This window comes from Rhinichthys klamathensis, unplaced genomic scaffold, assembly GCF_029890125.1.
Source record: "Rhinichthys klamathensis goyatoka isolate OS25496 unplaced genomic scaffold, OSU_Roscu_1.1 h1tg000562l_1, whole genome shotgun sequence".
Taxonomy (NCBI): domain Eukaryota; kingdom Metazoa; phylum Chordata; class Actinopteri; order Cypriniformes; family Leuciscidae; genus Rhinichthys; species Rhinichthys klamathensis.
In genome coordinates, this window is record NW_026607028.1 from 536074 (window position 1) to 551975 (window position 15902).

The 15902-nt window shown below is 51.4% G+C and overlaps 17 non-coding genes across 17 annotated transcripts; 10 read left to right on the plus strand and 7 right to left on the minus strand.

The window, feature by feature from the left end:
* Positions 1–537: 537 nt before the first annotated feature.
* trnae-cuc (transfer RNA glutamic acid (anticodon CUC)) lies at positions 538–609 on the minus strand. The gene has a single exon. It is a non-coding gene; the product is annotated as a tRNA-Glu (tRNA).
* Positions 610–1207: 598 nt separating this feature from the next.
* On the plus strand, positions 1208–1294 carry trnay-gua (transfer RNA tyrosine (anticodon GUA)). The gene is given in 2 exon segments: positions 1208–1244; positions 1259–1294. It is a non-coding gene; the product is annotated as a tRNA-Tyr (tRNA).
* Positions 1295–1859: 565 nt separating this feature from the next.
* On the plus strand, positions 1860–1932 carry trnar-acg (transfer RNA arginine (anticodon ACG)). The gene has a single exon. It is a non-coding gene; the product is annotated as a tRNA-Arg (tRNA).
* Positions 1933–2694: 762 nt separating this feature from the next.
* Positions 2695–2766, minus strand: trnae-cuc (transfer RNA glutamic acid (anticodon CUC)). The gene has a single exon. It is a non-coding gene; the product is annotated as a tRNA-Glu (tRNA).
* A 598-nt stretch (positions 2767–3364) lies between these two features.
* Positions 3365–3451, plus strand: trnay-gua (transfer RNA tyrosine (anticodon GUA)). Its single transcript is given in 2 exon segments — positions 3365–3401; positions 3416–3451. It is a non-coding gene; the product is annotated as a tRNA-Tyr (tRNA).
* A 1400-nt stretch (positions 3452–4851) lies between these two features.
* Positions 4852–4923, minus strand: trnae-cuc (transfer RNA glutamic acid (anticodon CUC)). Its single transcript has one exon. It is a non-coding gene; the product is annotated as a tRNA-Glu (tRNA).
* A 598-nt stretch (positions 4924–5521) lies between these two features.
* Positions 5522–5608, plus strand: trnay-gua (transfer RNA tyrosine (anticodon GUA)). Its single transcript is given in 2 exon segments — positions 5522–5558; positions 5573–5608. It is a non-coding gene; the product is annotated as a tRNA-Tyr (tRNA).
* Positions 5609–7008: 1400 nt separating this feature from the next.
* Positions 7009–7080, minus strand: trnae-cuc (transfer RNA glutamic acid (anticodon CUC)). The gene has a single exon. It is a non-coding gene; the product is annotated as a tRNA-Glu (tRNA).
* A 598-nt stretch (positions 7081–7678) lies between these two features.
* trnay-gua (transfer RNA tyrosine (anticodon GUA)) lies at positions 7679–7765 on the plus strand. Its single transcript is given in 2 exon segments — positions 7679–7715; positions 7730–7765. It is a non-coding gene; the product is annotated as a tRNA-Tyr (tRNA).
* A 1234-nt stretch (positions 7766–8999) lies between these two features.
* trnay-gua (transfer RNA tyrosine (anticodon GUA)) lies at positions 9000–9086 on the plus strand. Its single transcript is given in 2 exon segments — positions 9000–9036; positions 9051–9086. It is a non-coding gene; the product is annotated as a tRNA-Tyr (tRNA).
* Positions 9087–10486: 1400 nt separating this feature from the next.
* Positions 10487–10558, minus strand: trnae-cuc (transfer RNA glutamic acid (anticodon CUC)). Its single transcript has one exon. It is a non-coding gene; the product is annotated as a tRNA-Glu (tRNA).
* Positions 10559–11156: 598 nt separating this feature from the next.
* Positions 11157–11243, plus strand: trnay-gua (transfer RNA tyrosine (anticodon GUA)). The gene is given in 2 exon segments: positions 11157–11193; positions 11208–11243. It is a non-coding gene; the product is annotated as a tRNA-Tyr (tRNA).
* Positions 11244–11808: 565 nt separating this feature from the next.
* Positions 11809–11881, plus strand: trnar-acg (transfer RNA arginine (anticodon ACG)). The gene has a single exon. It is a non-coding gene; the product is annotated as a tRNA-Arg (tRNA).
* Positions 11882–12643: 762 nt separating this feature from the next.
* trnae-cuc (transfer RNA glutamic acid (anticodon CUC)) lies at positions 12644–12715 on the minus strand. Its single transcript has one exon. It is a non-coding gene; the product is annotated as a tRNA-Glu (tRNA).
* Positions 12716–13313: 598 nt separating this feature from the next.
* On the plus strand, positions 13314–13400 carry trnay-gua (transfer RNA tyrosine (anticodon GUA)). The gene is given in 2 exon segments: positions 13314–13350; positions 13365–13400. It is a non-coding gene; the product is annotated as a tRNA-Tyr (tRNA).
* A 1400-nt stretch (positions 13401–14800) lies between these two features.
* trnae-cuc (transfer RNA glutamic acid (anticodon CUC)) lies at positions 14801–14872 on the minus strand. The gene has a single exon. It is a non-coding gene; the product is annotated as a tRNA-Glu (tRNA).
* Positions 14873–15470: 598 nt separating this feature from the next.
* On the plus strand, positions 15471–15557 carry trnay-gua (transfer RNA tyrosine (anticodon GUA)). Its single transcript is given in 2 exon segments — positions 15471–15507; positions 15522–15557. It is a non-coding gene; the product is annotated as a tRNA-Tyr (tRNA).
* Positions 15558–15902: the final 345 nt, after the last annotated feature.

Below are 15902 nucleotides of genomic sequence, written 5' to 3' on the forward strand. Positions count from 1 at the left end.
TTTACAGTGTCTGTTATGCCAACGCAGGAATGGGAGGAAACTGAACCCCCTGGGCAAGGCAAATGAGAGCTCCCTCCGGTGAGCCTGATGAAATTGAATTCAGTAAACAATCCCTACGGATCATTCCCATGTTCTTAAAGGGGGCGGTCACACACTAAAAGCCAAAAGGCCTGCTCCAGGCGGGAGGACGATCCCATATGGTCTAGCGGCGGCCCGGGTTTGACTTCCGGTATGGGAAGCTGGGGTTGCCTTTGCTTCACTTATCGAAACAGCCAGCACGTCTGTCTGTGCTAGTAGCACTTTTAGCCAGCGGCGGAGCTTCAGCAACCTGATAGGTTGAGGTTCTGTCCCTGACCAGAGTGCCTTCGATAGGAGGCAAGTTGGCAATCCTTAGGTCACTGGTTCGACTCAGGCTCGAAGGAGTTCATTTTCACGCGCAAACATTTCTTTGGCAGTGCTTCTCGACGAGGCCATCAGCACTTGATTTCGTTGTCCGCCATTTTGCAATCACGACCGCCGCTGGAGGGCAAAAGCTCATTCCCTGACCGGGAATCGAACCCGGGCCGCGGCGGTGAGAGCGCCGAATCCTAACCACTAGACCACCAGGGAAGGTCTGTTGAGTCCTTCCCCTCAAGCCCGGCTGTGGGACTCTACCACATTTCCCAGCAAGACCACCAGGGCTTGTATTTTCCTCCAGGAGAAAATTGACAGTCCAACAATAGGCTGCTTTGTCAGTGGGATTACGGTTACCATACAATACCATGCGTCTTTTCAAATGCATTGCATGAGTACTGTCACAAGGACCTTGCTTTACGACCAGTTTACAGTGTCTGTTATGCCAACGCAGGAATGGGAGGAAACTGAACCCCCTGGGCAAGGCAAATGAGAGCTCCCTCCGGTGAGCCTGATGAAATTGAATTCAGTAAACAATCCCTTCGGATCATTCCCATGTTCTTAAAGGGGGCGGTCACACACTAAAAGCCAAAAGGCCTGCTCAGGGCGGGAGGAAGATCCCATATGGTCTAGCAGTCAGGATTCCTAGTTTTCACCCAGGCGGCCCGGATTCGGCTCCCGGTATGGGAAGCTGGGTTTGCCTTTACTTCACTTATCGAAACAGCCAGCACGTCTGTCTGTGCTAGTAGCACTTTTAGCCAGCGGCGGAGCTTCAGCAACCTGATAGGTTGAGGTTCTGTCCCCAACCAGCGTGCCTTCGATAGCTCAGCTGGTAGAGCGGAGGACTGTAGGAGGCAAATTGGCAATCCTTAGGTCGCTGGTTCGACTCCGGCTCGAAGGAGTTCTTTTTCACATGCAAACATTTATTTGGCCGTGCTTCTCGGCGAGGAAATCAGCATTTGTTTTCGTAGTCCGCCATTTTGCAATCACGTCCGCCGCTGGAGGGCAAAAGCTCGTTCCCTGACCGGGAACCGAACCTGGGCCGCGGCGGTGAGAGCGCCAAATCCTAACAACTAGACAACCAGGGAAGGTCTGTTGAGCCCTTCCCCTCAAGCCCAGCTGTGGGACTCTATCACATTTCCCAGCAAGACCACTATGGCTTGTATTTTCCTCCAGGAGAGGAGACGTCTCTGACCCTGGATCCCAGTTCTTCCGCTGAGAAACTGTCACAGGCTCTGTAGGAATATCCTAACAACACCACAACTTGCCATGAAAACAAAGCAACCGAGATCCCCAATATGTGAAGCCTCCATCTCGAAGGTTTTTATAGCAGGCCCCTCATCGGACCCCTTCCTGACGTTGGCTCGAGGCCTGTTAATGGCATGAGAAAGAGTAGATGTCATGACAGGCCTCTGCCCAGTCGAACACCAACAGGTCCCGTGTAAGCTCAAGGACACCTGATCGGTGGGCCAGTGGCGCAATGGATAACGCGTCTGACTACGGATCAGAAGATTCTAGGTTCGACTCCTGGCTGGCTCGCTCTGCCTCTTTTGCTTCGCTGTCAGCCCATAGCCATTTTATTATTCCGTTTTATTAGCCCGTAGTTTTTGTTATTATTATTATTGGATTGGTTGATTAATATTAAAAATTGACAGTCCAACAATAGGCTGCTTTGTCAGTGGGATTACGGTTACCATACAATACCATGCGTCTTTTCAAATGCATTGCATGAGTACTGTCACAAGGACCTTGCTTTACGACCAGTTTACAGTGTCTGTTATGCCAACGCAGGAATGGGAGGAAACTGAACCCCCTGGGCAAGGCAAATGAGAGCTCCCTCCGGTGAGCCTGATGAAATTGAATTCAGTAAACAATCCCTACGGATCATTCCCATGTTCTTAAAGGGGGCGGTCACACACTAAAAGCCAAAAGGCCTGCTCCAGGCGGGAGGACGATCCCATATGGTCTAGCGGCGGCCCGGGTTTGACTTCCGGTATGGGAAGCTGGGGTTGCCTTTGCTTCACTTATCGAAACAGCCAGCACGTCTGTCTGTGCTAGTAGCACTTTTAGCCAGCGGCGGAGCTTCAGCAACCTGATAGGTTGAGGTTCTGTCCCTGACCAGAGTGCCTTCGATAGGAGGCAAGTTGGCAATCCTTAGGTCACTGGTTCGACTCAGGCTCGAAGGAGTTCATTTTCACGCGCAAACATTTCTTTGGCAGTGCTTCTCGACGAGGCCATCAGCACTTGATTTCGTTGTCCGCCATTTTGCAATCACGACCGCCGCTGGAGGGCAAAAGCTCATTCCCTGACCGGGAATCGAACCCGGGCCGCGGCGGTGAGAGCGCCGAATCCTAACCACTAGACCACCAGGGAAGGTCTGTTGAGTCCTTCCCCTCAAGCCCGGCTGTGGGACTCTACCACATTTCCCAGCAAGACCACCAGGGCTTGTATTTTCCTCCAGGAGAAAATTGACAGTCCAACAATAGGCTGCTTTGTCAGTGGGATTACGGTTACCATACAATACCATGCGTCTTTTCAAATGCATTGCATGAGTACTGTCACAAGGACCTTGCTTTACGACCAGTTTACAGTGTCTGTTATGCCAACGCAGGAATGGGAGGAAACTGAACCCCCTGGGCAAGGCAAATGAGAGCTCCCTCCGGTGAGCCTGATGAAATTGAATTCAGTAAACAATCCCTTCGGATCATTCCCATGTTCTTAAAGGGGGCGGTCACACACTAAAAGCCAAAAGGCCTGCTCAGGGCGGGAGGAAGATCCCATATGGTCTAGCAGTCAGGATTCCTAGTTTTCACCCAGGCGGCCCGGATTCGGCTCCCGGTATGGGAAGCTGGGTTTGCCTTTACTTCACTTATCGAAACAGCCAGCACGTCTGTCTGTGCTAGTAGCACTTTTAGCCAGCGGCGGAGCTTCAGCAACCTGATAGGTTGAGGTTCTGTCCCCAACCAGCGTGCCTTCGATAGCTCAGCTGGTAGAGCGGAGGACTGTAGGAGGCAAATTGGCAATCCTTAGGTCGCTGGTTCGACTCCGGCTCGAAGGAGTTCTTTTTCATATGCAAACATTTATTTGGCCGTGCTTCTCGGCGAGGAAATCAGCATTTGTTTTCGTAGTCCGCCATTTTGCAATCACGTCCGCCGCTGGAGGGCAAAAGCTCGTTCCCTGACCGGGAACCGAACCTGGGCCGCGGCGGTGAGAGCGCCAAATCCTAACAACTAGACAACCAGGGAAGGTCTGTTGAGCCCTTCCCCTCAAGCCCAGCTGTGGGACTCTATCACATTTCCCAGCAAGACCACTATGGCTTGTATTTTCCTCCAGGAGAGGAGACGTCTCTGACCCTGGATCCCAGTTCTTCCGCTGAGAAACTGTCACAGGCTCTGTAGGAATATCCTAACAACACCACAACTTGCCATGAAAACAAAGCAACCGAGATCCCCAATATGTGAAGCCTTCATCTCGAAGGTTTTTATAGCAGGCCCCTCATCGGACCCCTTCCTGACGTTGGCTCGAGGCCTGTTAATGGCATGAGAAAGAGTAGATGTCATGACAGGCCTCTGCCCAGTCGAACACCAACAGGTCCCGTGTAAGCTCAAGGACAGCTGATCGGTGGGCCAGTGGCGCAATGGATAACGCGTCTGACTACGGATCAGAAGATTCTAGGTTTGACTCCTGGCTGGCTCACTCTGCCTCTTTTGCTTCGCTGTCAGCCCATAGCCATTTTATTATTCCGTTTTATTAGCCCGTAGTTTTTGTTATTCTTATTATTGGATTGGTTGATTAATATTAAAAATTGACAGTCCAACAATAGGCTGCTTTGTCAGTGGGATTACGGTTACCATACAATACCAAGCTTTTTTTAAAATGCATTGCATGAGTACTGTCACAAGGACCTTGCTTTACGACCAGTTTACAGTGTCTGTTATGCCAACGCAGGAATGGGAGGAAACTGAACCCCCTGGGCAAGGCAAATGAGAGCTCCCTCCGGTGAGCCTGATGAAATTGAATTCAGTAAACAATCCCTACGGATCATTCCCATGTTCTTAAAGGGGGCGGTCACACACTAAAAGCCAAAAGGCCTGCTCCAGGCGGGAGGACGATCCCATATGGTCTAGCGGCGGCCCGGGTTTGACTTCCGGTATGGGAAGCTGGGGTTGCCTTTGCTTCACTTATCGAAACAGCCAGCACGTCTGTCTGTGCTAGTAGCACTTTTAGCCAGCGGCGGAGCTTCAGCAACCTGATAGGTTGAGGTTCTGTCCCTGACCAGAGTGCCTTCGATAGGAGGCAAGTTGGCAATCCTTAGGTCACTGGTTCGACTCAGGCTCGAAGGAGTTCATTTTCACGCGCAAACATTTCTTTGGCAGTGCTTCTCGACGAGGCCATCAGCACTTGATTTCGTTGTCCGCCATTTTGCAATCACGACCGCCGCTGGAGGGCAAAAGCTCATTCCCTGACCGGGAATCGAACCCGGGCCGCGGCGGTGAGAGCGCCGAATCCTAACCACTAGACCACCAGGGAAGGTCTGTTGCGTCCTTCCCCTCAAGCCCGGCTGTGGGACTCTACCACATTTCCCAGCAAGACCACTAGGGCTTGTATTTTCCTCCAGGAGAAAATTGACAGTCCAACAATAGGCTGCTTTGTCAGTGGGATTACGGTTACCATACAATACCATGCGTCTTTTCAAATGCATTGCATGAGTACTGTCACAAGGACCTTGCTTTACGACCAGTTTACAGTGTCTGTTATGCCAACGCAGGAATGGGAGGAAACTGAACCCCCTGGGCAAGGCAAATGAGAGCTCCCTCCGGTGAGCCTGATGAAATTGAATTCAGTAAACAATCCCTTCGGATCATTCCCATGTTCTTAAAGGGGGCGGTCACACACTAAAAGCCAAAAGGCCTGCTCAGGGCGGGAGGAAGATCCCATATGGTCTAGCAGTCAGGATTCCTAGTTTTCACCCAGGCGGCCCGGATTCGGCTCCCGGTATGGGAAGCTGGGTTTGCCTTTACTTCACTTATCGAAACAGCCAGCACGTCTGTCTGTGCTAGTAGCACTTTTAGCCAGCGGCGGAGCTTCAGCAACCTGATAGGTTGAGGTTCTGTCCCCAACCAGCGTGCCTTCGATAGCTCAGCTGGTAGAGCGGAGGACTGTAGGAGGCAAATTGGCAATCCTTAGGTCGCTGGTTCGACTCCGGCTCGAAGGAGTTCTTTTTCATATGCAAACATTTATTTGGCCGTGCTTCTCGGCGAGGAAATCAGCATTTGTTTTCGTAGTCCGCCATTTTGCAATCACGTCCGCCGCTGGAGGGCAAAAGCTCGTTCCCTGACCGGGAACCGAACCTGGGCCGCGGCGGTGAGAGCGCCAAATCCTAACAACTAGACAACCAGGGAAGGTCTGTTGAGCCCTTCCCCTCAAGCCCAGCTGTGGGACTCTATCACATTTCCCAGCAAGACCACTATGGCTTGTATTTTCCTCCAGGAGAGGAGACGTCTCTGACCCTGGATCCCAGTTCTTCCGCTGAGAAACTGTCACAGGCTCTGTAGGAATATCCTAACAACACCACAACTTGCCATGAAAACAAAGCAACCGAGATCCCCAATATGTGAAGCCTTCATCTCGAAGGTTTTTATAGCAGGCCCCTCATCGGACCCCTTCCTGACGTTGGCTCGAGGCCTGTTAATGGCATGAGAAAGAGTAGATGTCATGACAGGCCTCTGCCCAGTCGAACACCAACAGGTCCCGTGTAAGCTCAAGGACAGCTGATCGGTGGGCCAGTGGCGCAATGGATAACGCGTCTGACTACGGATCAGAAGATTCTAGGTTTGACTCCTGGCTGGCTCACTCTGCCTCTTTTGCTTCGCTGTCAGCCCATAGCCATTTTATTATTCCGTTTTATTAGCCCGTAGTTTTTGTTATTCTTATTATTGGATTGGTTGATTAATATTAAAAATTGACAGTCCAACAATAGGCTGCTTTGTCAGTGGGATTACGGTTACCATACAATACCATGCGTCTTTTCAAATGCATTGCATGAGTACTGTCACAAGGACCTTGCTTTACGACCAGTTTACAGTGTCTGTTATGCCAACGCAGGAATGGGAGGAAACTGAACCCCCTGGGCAAGGCAAATGAGAGCTCCCTCCGGTGAGCCTGATGAAATTGAATTCAGTAAACAATCCCTACGGATCATTCCCATGTTCTTAAAGGGGGCGGTCACACACTAAAAGCCAAAAGGCCTGCTCCAGGCGGGAGGACGATCCCATATGGTCTAGCGGCGGCCCGGGTTTGACTTCCGGTATGGGAAGCTGGGGTTGCCTTTGCTTCACTTATCGAAACAGCCAGCACGTCTGTCTGTGCTAGTAGCACTTTTAGCCAGCGGCGGTGCTTCAGCAACCTGATAGGTTGAGGTTCTGTCCCTGACCAGAGTGCCTTCGATAGGAGGCAAGTTGGCAATCCTTAGGTCACTGGTTCGACTCAGGCTCGAAGGAGTTCATTTTCACGCGCAAACATTTCTTTGGCAGTGCTTCTCGACGAGGCCATCAGCACTTGATTTCGTTGTCCGCCATTTTGCAATCACGACCGCCGCTGGAGGGCAAAAGCTCATTCCCTGACCGGGAATCGAACCCGGGCCGCGGCGGTGAGAGCGCCGAATCCTAACCACTAGACCACCAGGGAAGGTCTGTTGAGTCCTTCCCCTCAAGCCCGGCTGTGGGACTCTACCACATTTCCCAGCAAGACCACTAGGGCTTGTATTTTCCTCCAGGAGAAAATTGACAGTCCAACAATAGGCTGCTTTGTCAGTGGGATTACGGTTACCATACAATACCATGCGTCTTTTCAAATGCATTGCATGAGTACTGTCACAAGGACCTTGCTTTACGACCAGTTTACAGTGTCTGTTATGCCAACGCAGGAATGGGAGGAAACTGAACCCCCTGGGCAAGGCAAATGAGAGCTCCCTCCGGTGAGCCTGATGAAATTGAATTCAGTAAACAATCCCTTCGGATCATTCCCATGTTCTTAAAGGGGGCGGTCACACACTAAAAGCCAAAAGGCCTGCTCAGGGCGGGAGGAAGATCCCATATGGTCTAGCAGTCAGGATTCTTAGTTTTCACCCAGGCGGCCCGGATTCGGCTCCCGGTATGGGAAGCTGGGTTTGCCTTTACTTCACTTATCGAAACAGCCAGCACGTCTGTCTGTGCTAGTAGCACTTTTAGCCAGCGGCGGAGCTTCAGCAACCTGATAGGTTGAGGTTCTGTCCCCAACCAGCGTGCCTTCGATAGCTCAGCTGGTAGAGCGGAGGACTGTAGGAGGCAAATTGGCAATCCTTAGGTCGCTGGTTCGACTCCGGCTCGAAGGAGTTCTTTTTCATATGCAAACATTTATTTGGCCGTGCTTCTCGGCGAGGAAATCAGCATTTGTTTTCGTAGTCCGCCATTTTGCAATCACGTCTGCCGCTGGAGGGCAAAAGCTCGTTCCCTGACCGGGAACCGAACCTGGGCCGCGGCGGTGAGAGCGCCAAATCCTAACAACTAGACAACCAGGGAAGGTCTGTTGAGCCCTTCCCCTCAAGCCCAGCTGTGGGACTCTATCACATTTCCCAGCAAGACCACTATGGCTTGTATTTTCCTCCAGGAGAGGAGACGTCTCTGACCCTGGATCCCAGTTCTTCCGCTGAGAAACTGTCACAGGCTCTGTAGGAATATCCTAACAACACCACAACTTGCCATGAAAACAAAGCAACCGAGATCCCCAATATGTGAAGCCTCCATCTCGAAGGTTTTTATAGCAGGCCCCTCATCGGACCCCTTCCTGACGTTGGCTCGAGGCCTGTTAATGGCATGAGAAAGAGTAGATGTCATGACAGGCCTCTGCCCAGTCGAACACCAACAGGTCCCGTGTAAGCTCAAGGACAGCTGATCGGTGGGCCAGTGGCGCAATGGATAACGCGTCTGACTACGGATCAGAAGATTCTAGGTTTGACTCCTGGCTGGCTCACTCTGCCTCTTTTGCTTCGCTGTCAGCCCATAGCCATTTTATTATTCCGCAAGACCAAGACCACTAGGGCTTGTATTTTCCTCCAGGAGAAAATTGACAGTCCAACAATAGGCTGCTTTGTCAGTGGGATTACGGTTACCATACAATACCATGCGTCTTTTCAAATGCATTGCATGAGTACTGTCACAAGGACCTTGCTTTACGACCAGTTTACAGTGTCTGTTATGCCAACGCAGGAATGGGAGGAAACTGAACCCCCTGGGCAAGGCAAATGAGAGCTCCCTCCGGTGAGCCTGATGAAATTGAATTCAGTAAACAATCCCTTCGGATCATTCCCATGTTCTTAAAGGGGGCGGTCACACACTAAAAGCCAAAAGGCCTGCTCAGGGCGGGAGGAAGATCCCATATGGTCTAGCAGTCAGGATTCCTAGTTTTCACCCAGGCGGCCCGGATTCGGCTCCCGGTATGGGAAGCTGGGTTTGCCTTTACTTCACTTATCGAAACAGCCAGCACGTCTGTCTGTGCTAGTAGCACTTTTAGCCAGCGGCGGAGCTTCAGCAACCTGATAGGTTGAGGTTCTGTCCCCAACCAGCGTGCCTTCGATAGCTCAGCTGGTAGAGCGGAGGACTGTAGGAGGCAAATTGGCAATCCTTAGGTCGCTGGTTCGACTCCGGCTCGAAGGAGTTCTTTTTCATATGCAAACATTTATTTGGCCGTGCTTCTCGGCGAGGAAATCAGCATTTGTTTTCGTAGTCCGCCATTTTGCAATCACGTCCGCCGCTGGAGGGCAAAAGCTCGTTCCCTGACCGGGAACCGAACCTGGGCCGCGGCGGTGAGAGCGCCAAATCCTAACAACTAGACAACCAGGGAAGGTCTGTTGAGCCCTTCCCCTCAAGCCCAGCTGTGGGACTCTATCACATTTCCCAGCAAGACCACTATGGCTTGTATTTTCCTCCAGGAGAGGAGACGTCTCTGACCCTGGATCCCAGTTCTTCCGCTGAGAAACTGTCACAGGCTCTGTAGGAATATCCTAACAACACCACAACTTGCCATGAAAACAAAGCAACCGAGATCCCCAATATGTGAAGCCTTCATCTCGAAGGTTTTTATAGCAGGCCCCTCATCGGACCCCTTCCTGACGTTGGCTCGAGGCCTGTTAATGGCATGAGAAAGAGTAGATGTCATGACAGGCCTCTGCCCAGTCGAACACCAACAGGTCCCGTGTAAGCTCAAGGACAGCTGATCGGTGGGCCAGTGGCGCAATGGATAACGCGTCTGACTACGGATCAGAAGATTCTAGGTTTGACTCCTGGCTGGCTCACTCTGCCTCTTTTGCTTCGCTGTCAGCCCATAGCCATTTTATTATTCCGTTTTATTAGCCCGTAGTTTTTGTTATTCTTATTATTGGATTGGTTGATTAATATTAAAAATTGACAGTCCAACAATAGGCTGCTTTGTCAGTGGGATTACGGTTACCATACAATACCATGCGTCTTTTCAAATGCATTGCATGAGTACTGTCACAAGGACCTTGCTTTACGACCAGTTTACAGTGTCTGTTATGCCAACGCAGGAATGGGAGGAAACTGAACCCCCTGGGCAAGGCAAATGAGAGCTCCCTCCGGTGAGCCTGATGAAATTGAATTCAGTAAACAATCCCTACGGATCATTCCCATGTTCTTAAAGGGGGCGGTCACACACTAAAAGCCAAAAGGCCTGCTCCAGGCGGGAGGACGATCCCATATGGTCTAGCGGCGGCCCGGGTTTGACTTCCGGTATGGGAAGCTGGGGTTGCCTTTGCTTCACTTATCGAAACAGCCAGCACGTCTGTCTGTGCTAGTAGCACTTTTAGCCAGCGGCGGTGCTTCAGCAACCTGATAGGTTGAGGTTCTGTCCCTGACCAGAGTGCCTTCGATAGGAGGCAAGTTGGCAATCCTTAGGTCACTGGTTCGACTCAGGCTCGAAGGAGTTCATTTTCACGCGCAAACATTTCTTTGGCAGTGCTTCTCGACGAGGCCATCAGCACTTGATTTCGTTGTCCGCCATTTTGCAATCACGACCGCCGCTGGAGGGCAAAAGCTCATTCCCTGACCAGGAATCGAACCCGGGCCGCGGCGGTGAGAGCGCCGAATCCTAACCACTAGACCACCAGGGAAGGTCTGTTGAGTCCTTCCCCTCAAGCCCGGCTGTGGGACTCTACCACATTTCCCAGCAAGACCACTAGGGCTTGTATTTTCCTCCAGGAGAAAATTGACAGTCCAACAATAGGCTGCTTTGTCAGTGGTATTACGGTTACCATACAATACCATGCGTCTTTTCAAATGCATTGCATGAGTACTGTCACAAGGACCTTGCTTTACGACCAGTTTACAGTGTCTGTTATGCCAACGCAGGAATGGGAGGAAACTGAACCCCCTGGGCAAGGCAAATGAGAGCTCCCTCCGGTGAGCCTGATGAAATTGAATTCAGTAAACAATCCCTTCGGATCATTCCCATGTTCTTAAAGGGGGCGGTCACACACTAAAAGCCAAAAGGCCTGCTCAGGGCGGGAGGAAGATCCCATATGGTCTAGCAGTCAGGATTCCTAGTTTTCACCCAGGCGGCCCGGATTCGGCTCCCGGTATGGGAAGCTGGGTTTGCCTTTACTTCACTTATCGAAACAGCCAGCACGTCTGTCTGTGCTAGTAGCACTTTTAGCCAGCGGCGGAGCTTCAGCAACCTGATAGGTTGAGGATCTGTCCCCAACCAGCGTGCCTTCGATAGCTCAGCGGGTAGAGCGGAGGACTGTAGGAGGCAAATTGGCAATCCTTAGGTCGCTGGTTCGACTCCGGCTCGAAGGAGGTCTTTTTCACATGCAAACATTTATTTGGCCGTGCTTCTCGGTGAGGAAATCAGCATTTGTTTTCGTAGTCCGCCATTTTGCAATCACGTCCGCCGCTGGAGGGCAAAAGCTCGTTCCCTGACCGGGAACCGAACCTGGGCCGCGGCGGTGAGAGCGCCAAATCCTAACAACTAGACAACCAGGGAAGGTCTGTTGAGCCCTTCCCCTCAAGCCCAGCTGTGGGACTCTATCACATTTCCCAGCAAGACCACTATGGCTTGTATTTTCCTCCAGGAGAGGAGACGTCTCTGACCCTGGATCCCAGTTCTTCCGCTGAGAAACTGTCACAGGCTCTGTAGGAATATCCTAACAACACCACAACTTGCCATGAAAACAAAGCAACCGAGATCCCCAATATGTGAAGCCTCCATCTCGAAGGTTTTTATAGCAGGCCCCTCATCGGACCCCTTCCTGACGTTGGCTCGAGGCCTGTTAATGGCATGAGAAAGAGTAGATGTCATGACAGGCCTCTGCCCAGTCGAACACCAACAGGTCCCGTGTAAGCTCAAGGACACCTGATCGGTGGGCCAGTGGCGCAATGGATAACGCGTCTGACTACGGATCAGAAGATTCTAGGTTCGACTCCTGGCTGGCTCACTCTGCCTCTTTTGCTTCGCTGTCAGCCCATAGCCATTTTATTATTCCGTTTTATTAGCCCGTAGTTTTTGTTATTCTTATTATTGGATTGGTTGATTAATATTAAAAATTGACAGTCCAACAATAGGCTGCTTTGTCAGTGGGATTACGGTTACCATACAATACCATGCGTCTTTTCAAATGCATTGCATGAGTACTGTCACAAGGACCTTGCTTTACGACCAGTTTACAGTGTCTGTTATGCCAACGCAGGAATGGGAGGAAACTGAACCCCCTGGGCAAGGCAAATGAGAGCTCCCTCCGGTGAGCCTGATGAAATTGAATTCAGTAAACAATCCCTACGGATCATTCCCATGTTCTTAAAGGGGGCGGTCACACACTAAAAGCCAAAAGGCCTGCTCCAGGCGGGAGGACGATCCCATATGGTCTAGCGGCGGCCCGGGTTTGACTTCCGGTATGGGAAGCTGGGGTTGCCTTTGCTTCACTTATCGAAACAGCCAGCACGTCTGTCTGTGCTAGTAGCACTTTTAGCCAGCGGCGGAGCTTCAGCAACCTGATAGGTTGAGGTTCTGTCCTTGACCAGAGTGCCTTCGATAGGAGGCAAGTTGGCAATCCTTAGGTCACTGGTTCGACTCCGGCTCGAAGGAGTTCATTTTCACGCACAAACATTTCTTTGGCAGTGCTTCTCAACGAGGCCATCAGCACTTGATTTCGTTGTCCGCCATTTTGCAATCACGACCACCGCTGGAGGGCAAAAGCTCATTCCCTGACCGGGAATCGAACCCGGGCCTCGGCGGTGAGAGCGCCGAATCCTAACCACTAGACCACCAGGGAAGGTCTGTTGAGTCCTTCCCCTCAAGCCCGGCTGTGGGACTCTACCACATTTCCCAGCAAGACCACTAGGGCTTGTATTTTCCTCCAGGAGAAAATTGACAGTCCAACAATAGGCTGCTTTGTCAGTGGGATTATGGTTACCATACAATACCATGCGTCTTTTCAAATGCATTGCATGAGTACTGTCACAAGGACCTTGCTTTACGACCAGTTTACAGTGTCTGTTATGCCAACGCAGGAATGGGAGGAAACTGAACCCCCTGGGCAAGGCAAATGAGAGCTCCCTCCGGTGAGCCTGATGAAATTGAATTCAGTAAACAATCCCTTCGGATCATTCCCATGTTCTTAAAGGGGGCGGTCACACACTAAAAGCCAAAAGGCCTGCTCAGGGCGGGAGGAAGATCCCATATGGTCTAGCAGTCAGGATTCCTAGTTTTCACCCAGGCGGCCCGGATTCGGCTCCCGGTATGGGAAGCTGGGTTTGCCTTTACTTCACTTATCGAAACAGCCAGCACGTCTGTCTGTGCTAGTAGCACTTTTAGCCAGCGGCGGAGCTTCAGCAACCTGATAGGTTGAGGTTCTGTCCCCAACCAGCGTGCCTTCGATAGCTCAGCTGGTAGAGCGGAGGACTGTAGGAGGCAAATTGGCAATCCTTAGGTCGCTGGTTCGACTCCGGCTCGAAGGAGTTCTTTTTCATATGCAAACATTTATTTGGCCGTGCTTCTCGGCGAGGAAATCAGCATTTGTTTTCGTAGTCCGCCATTTTGCAATCACGTCCGCCGCTGGAGGGCAAAAGCTCGTTCCCTGACCGGGAACCGAACCTGGGCCGCGGCGGTGAGAGCGCCAAATCCTAACAACTAGACAACCAGGGAAGGTCTGTTGAGCCCTTCCCCTCAAGCCCAGCTGTGGGACTCTATCACATTTCCCAGCAAGACCACTATGGCTTGTATTTTCCTCCAGGAGAGGAGACGTATCTGACCCTGGATCCCAGTTCTTCCGCTGAGAAACTGTCACAGGCTCTGTAGGAATATCCTAACAACACCACAACTTGCCATGAAAACAAAGCAACCGAGATCCCCAATATGTGAAGCCTTCATCTCGAAGGTTTTTATAGCAGGCCCCTCATCGGACCCCTTCCTGACGTTGGCTCGAGGCCTGTTAATGGCATGAGAAAGAGTAGATGTCATGACAGGCCTCTGCCCAGTCGAACACCAACAGGTCCCGTGTAAGCTCAAGGACAGCTGATCGGTGGGCCAGTGGCGCAATGGATAACGCGTCTGACTACGGATCAGAAGATTCTAGGTTTGACTCCTGGCTGGCTCACTCTGCCTCTTTTGCTTCGCTGTCAGCCCATAGCCATTTTATTATTCCGTTTTATTAGCCCGTAGTTTTTGTTATTCTTATTATTGGATTGGTTGATTAATATTAAAAATTGACAGTCCAACAATAGGCTGCTTTGTCAGTGGGATTACGGTTACCATACAATACCAAGCTTTTTTTAAAATGCATTGCATGAGTACTGTCACAAGGACCTTGCTTTACGACCAGTTTACAGTGTCTGTTATGCCAACGCAGGAATGGGAGGAAACTGAACCCCCTGGGCAAGGCAAATGAGAGCTCCCTCCGGTGAGCCTGATGAAATTGAATTCAGTAAACAATCCCTACGGATCATTCCCATGTTCTTAAAGGGGGCGGTCACACACTAAAAGCCAAAAGGCCTGCTCCAGGCGGGAGGACGATCCCATATGGTCTAGCGGCGGCCCGGGTTTGACTTCCGGTATGGGAAGCTGGGGTTGCCTTTGCTTCACTTATCGAAACAGCCAGCACGTCTGTCTGTGCTAGTAGCACTTTTAGCCAGCGGCGGAGCTTCAGCAACCTGATAGGTTGAGGTTCTGTCCCTGACCAGAGTGCCTTCGATAGGAGGCAAGTTGGCAATCCTTAGGTCACTGGTTCGACTCAGGCTCGAAGGAGTTCATTTTCACGCGCAAACATTTCTTTGGCAGTGCTTCTCGACGAGGCCATCAGCACTTGATTTCGTTGTCCGCCATTTTGCAATCACGACCGCCGCTGGAGGGCAAAAGCTCATTCCCTGACCGGGAATCGAACCCGGGCCGCGGCGGTGAGAGCGCCGAATCCTAACCACTAGACCACCAGGGAAGGTCTGTTGAGTCCTTCCCCTCAAGCCCGGCTGTGGGACTCTACCACATTTCCCAGCAAGACCACTAGGGCTTGTATTTTCCTCCAGGAGAAAATTGACAGTCCAACAATAGGCTGCTTTGTCAGTGGGATTACGGTTACCATACAATACCATGCGTCTTTTCAAATGCATTGCATGAGTACTGTCACAAGGACCTTGCTTTACGACCAGTTTACAGTGTCTGTTATGCCAACGCAGGAATGGGAGGAAACTGAACCCCCTGGGCAAGGCAAATGAGAGCTCCCTCCGGTGAGCCTGATGAAATTGAATTCCGTAAACAATCCCTTCGGATCATTCCCATGTTCTTAAAGGGGGCGGTCACACACTAAAAGTCAAAAGGCCAGCTCAGGGCGGGAGGAAGATCCCATATGGTCTAGCAGTCAGGATTCCTAGTTTTCACCCAGGCGGCCCGGATTCGGCTCCCGGTATGGGAAGCTGGGTTTGCCTTTACTTCACTTATCGAAACAGCCAGCACGTCTGTCTGTGCTAGTAGCACTTTTAGCCAGCGGCGGAGCTTCAGCAACCTGATAGGTTGAGGTTCTGTCCCCAACCAGCGTGCCTTCGATAGCTCAGCTGGTAGAGCGGAGGACTGTAGGAGGCAAATTGGCAATCCTTAGGTCGCTGGTTCGACTCCGGCTCGAAGGAGTTCTTTTTCACATGCAAACATTTATTTGGCCGTGCTTCTCGGTGAGGAAATCAGCATTTGTTTTCGTAGTCCGCCATTTTGCAATCACGTCCGCCGCTGGAGGGCAAAAGCTCGTTCCCTGACCGGGAACCGAACCTGGGCCGCGGCGGTGAGAGCGCCAAATCCTAACAACTAGACAACCAGGGAAGGTCTGTTGAGCCCTTCCCCTCAAGCCCAGCTGTGGGACTCTATCACATTTCCCAGCAAGACCACTATGGCTTGTATTTTCCTCCAGGAGAGGAGACGTCTCTGACCCTGGATCCCAGTTCTTCCGCTGAGAAACTGTCACAGGCTCTGTAGGAATA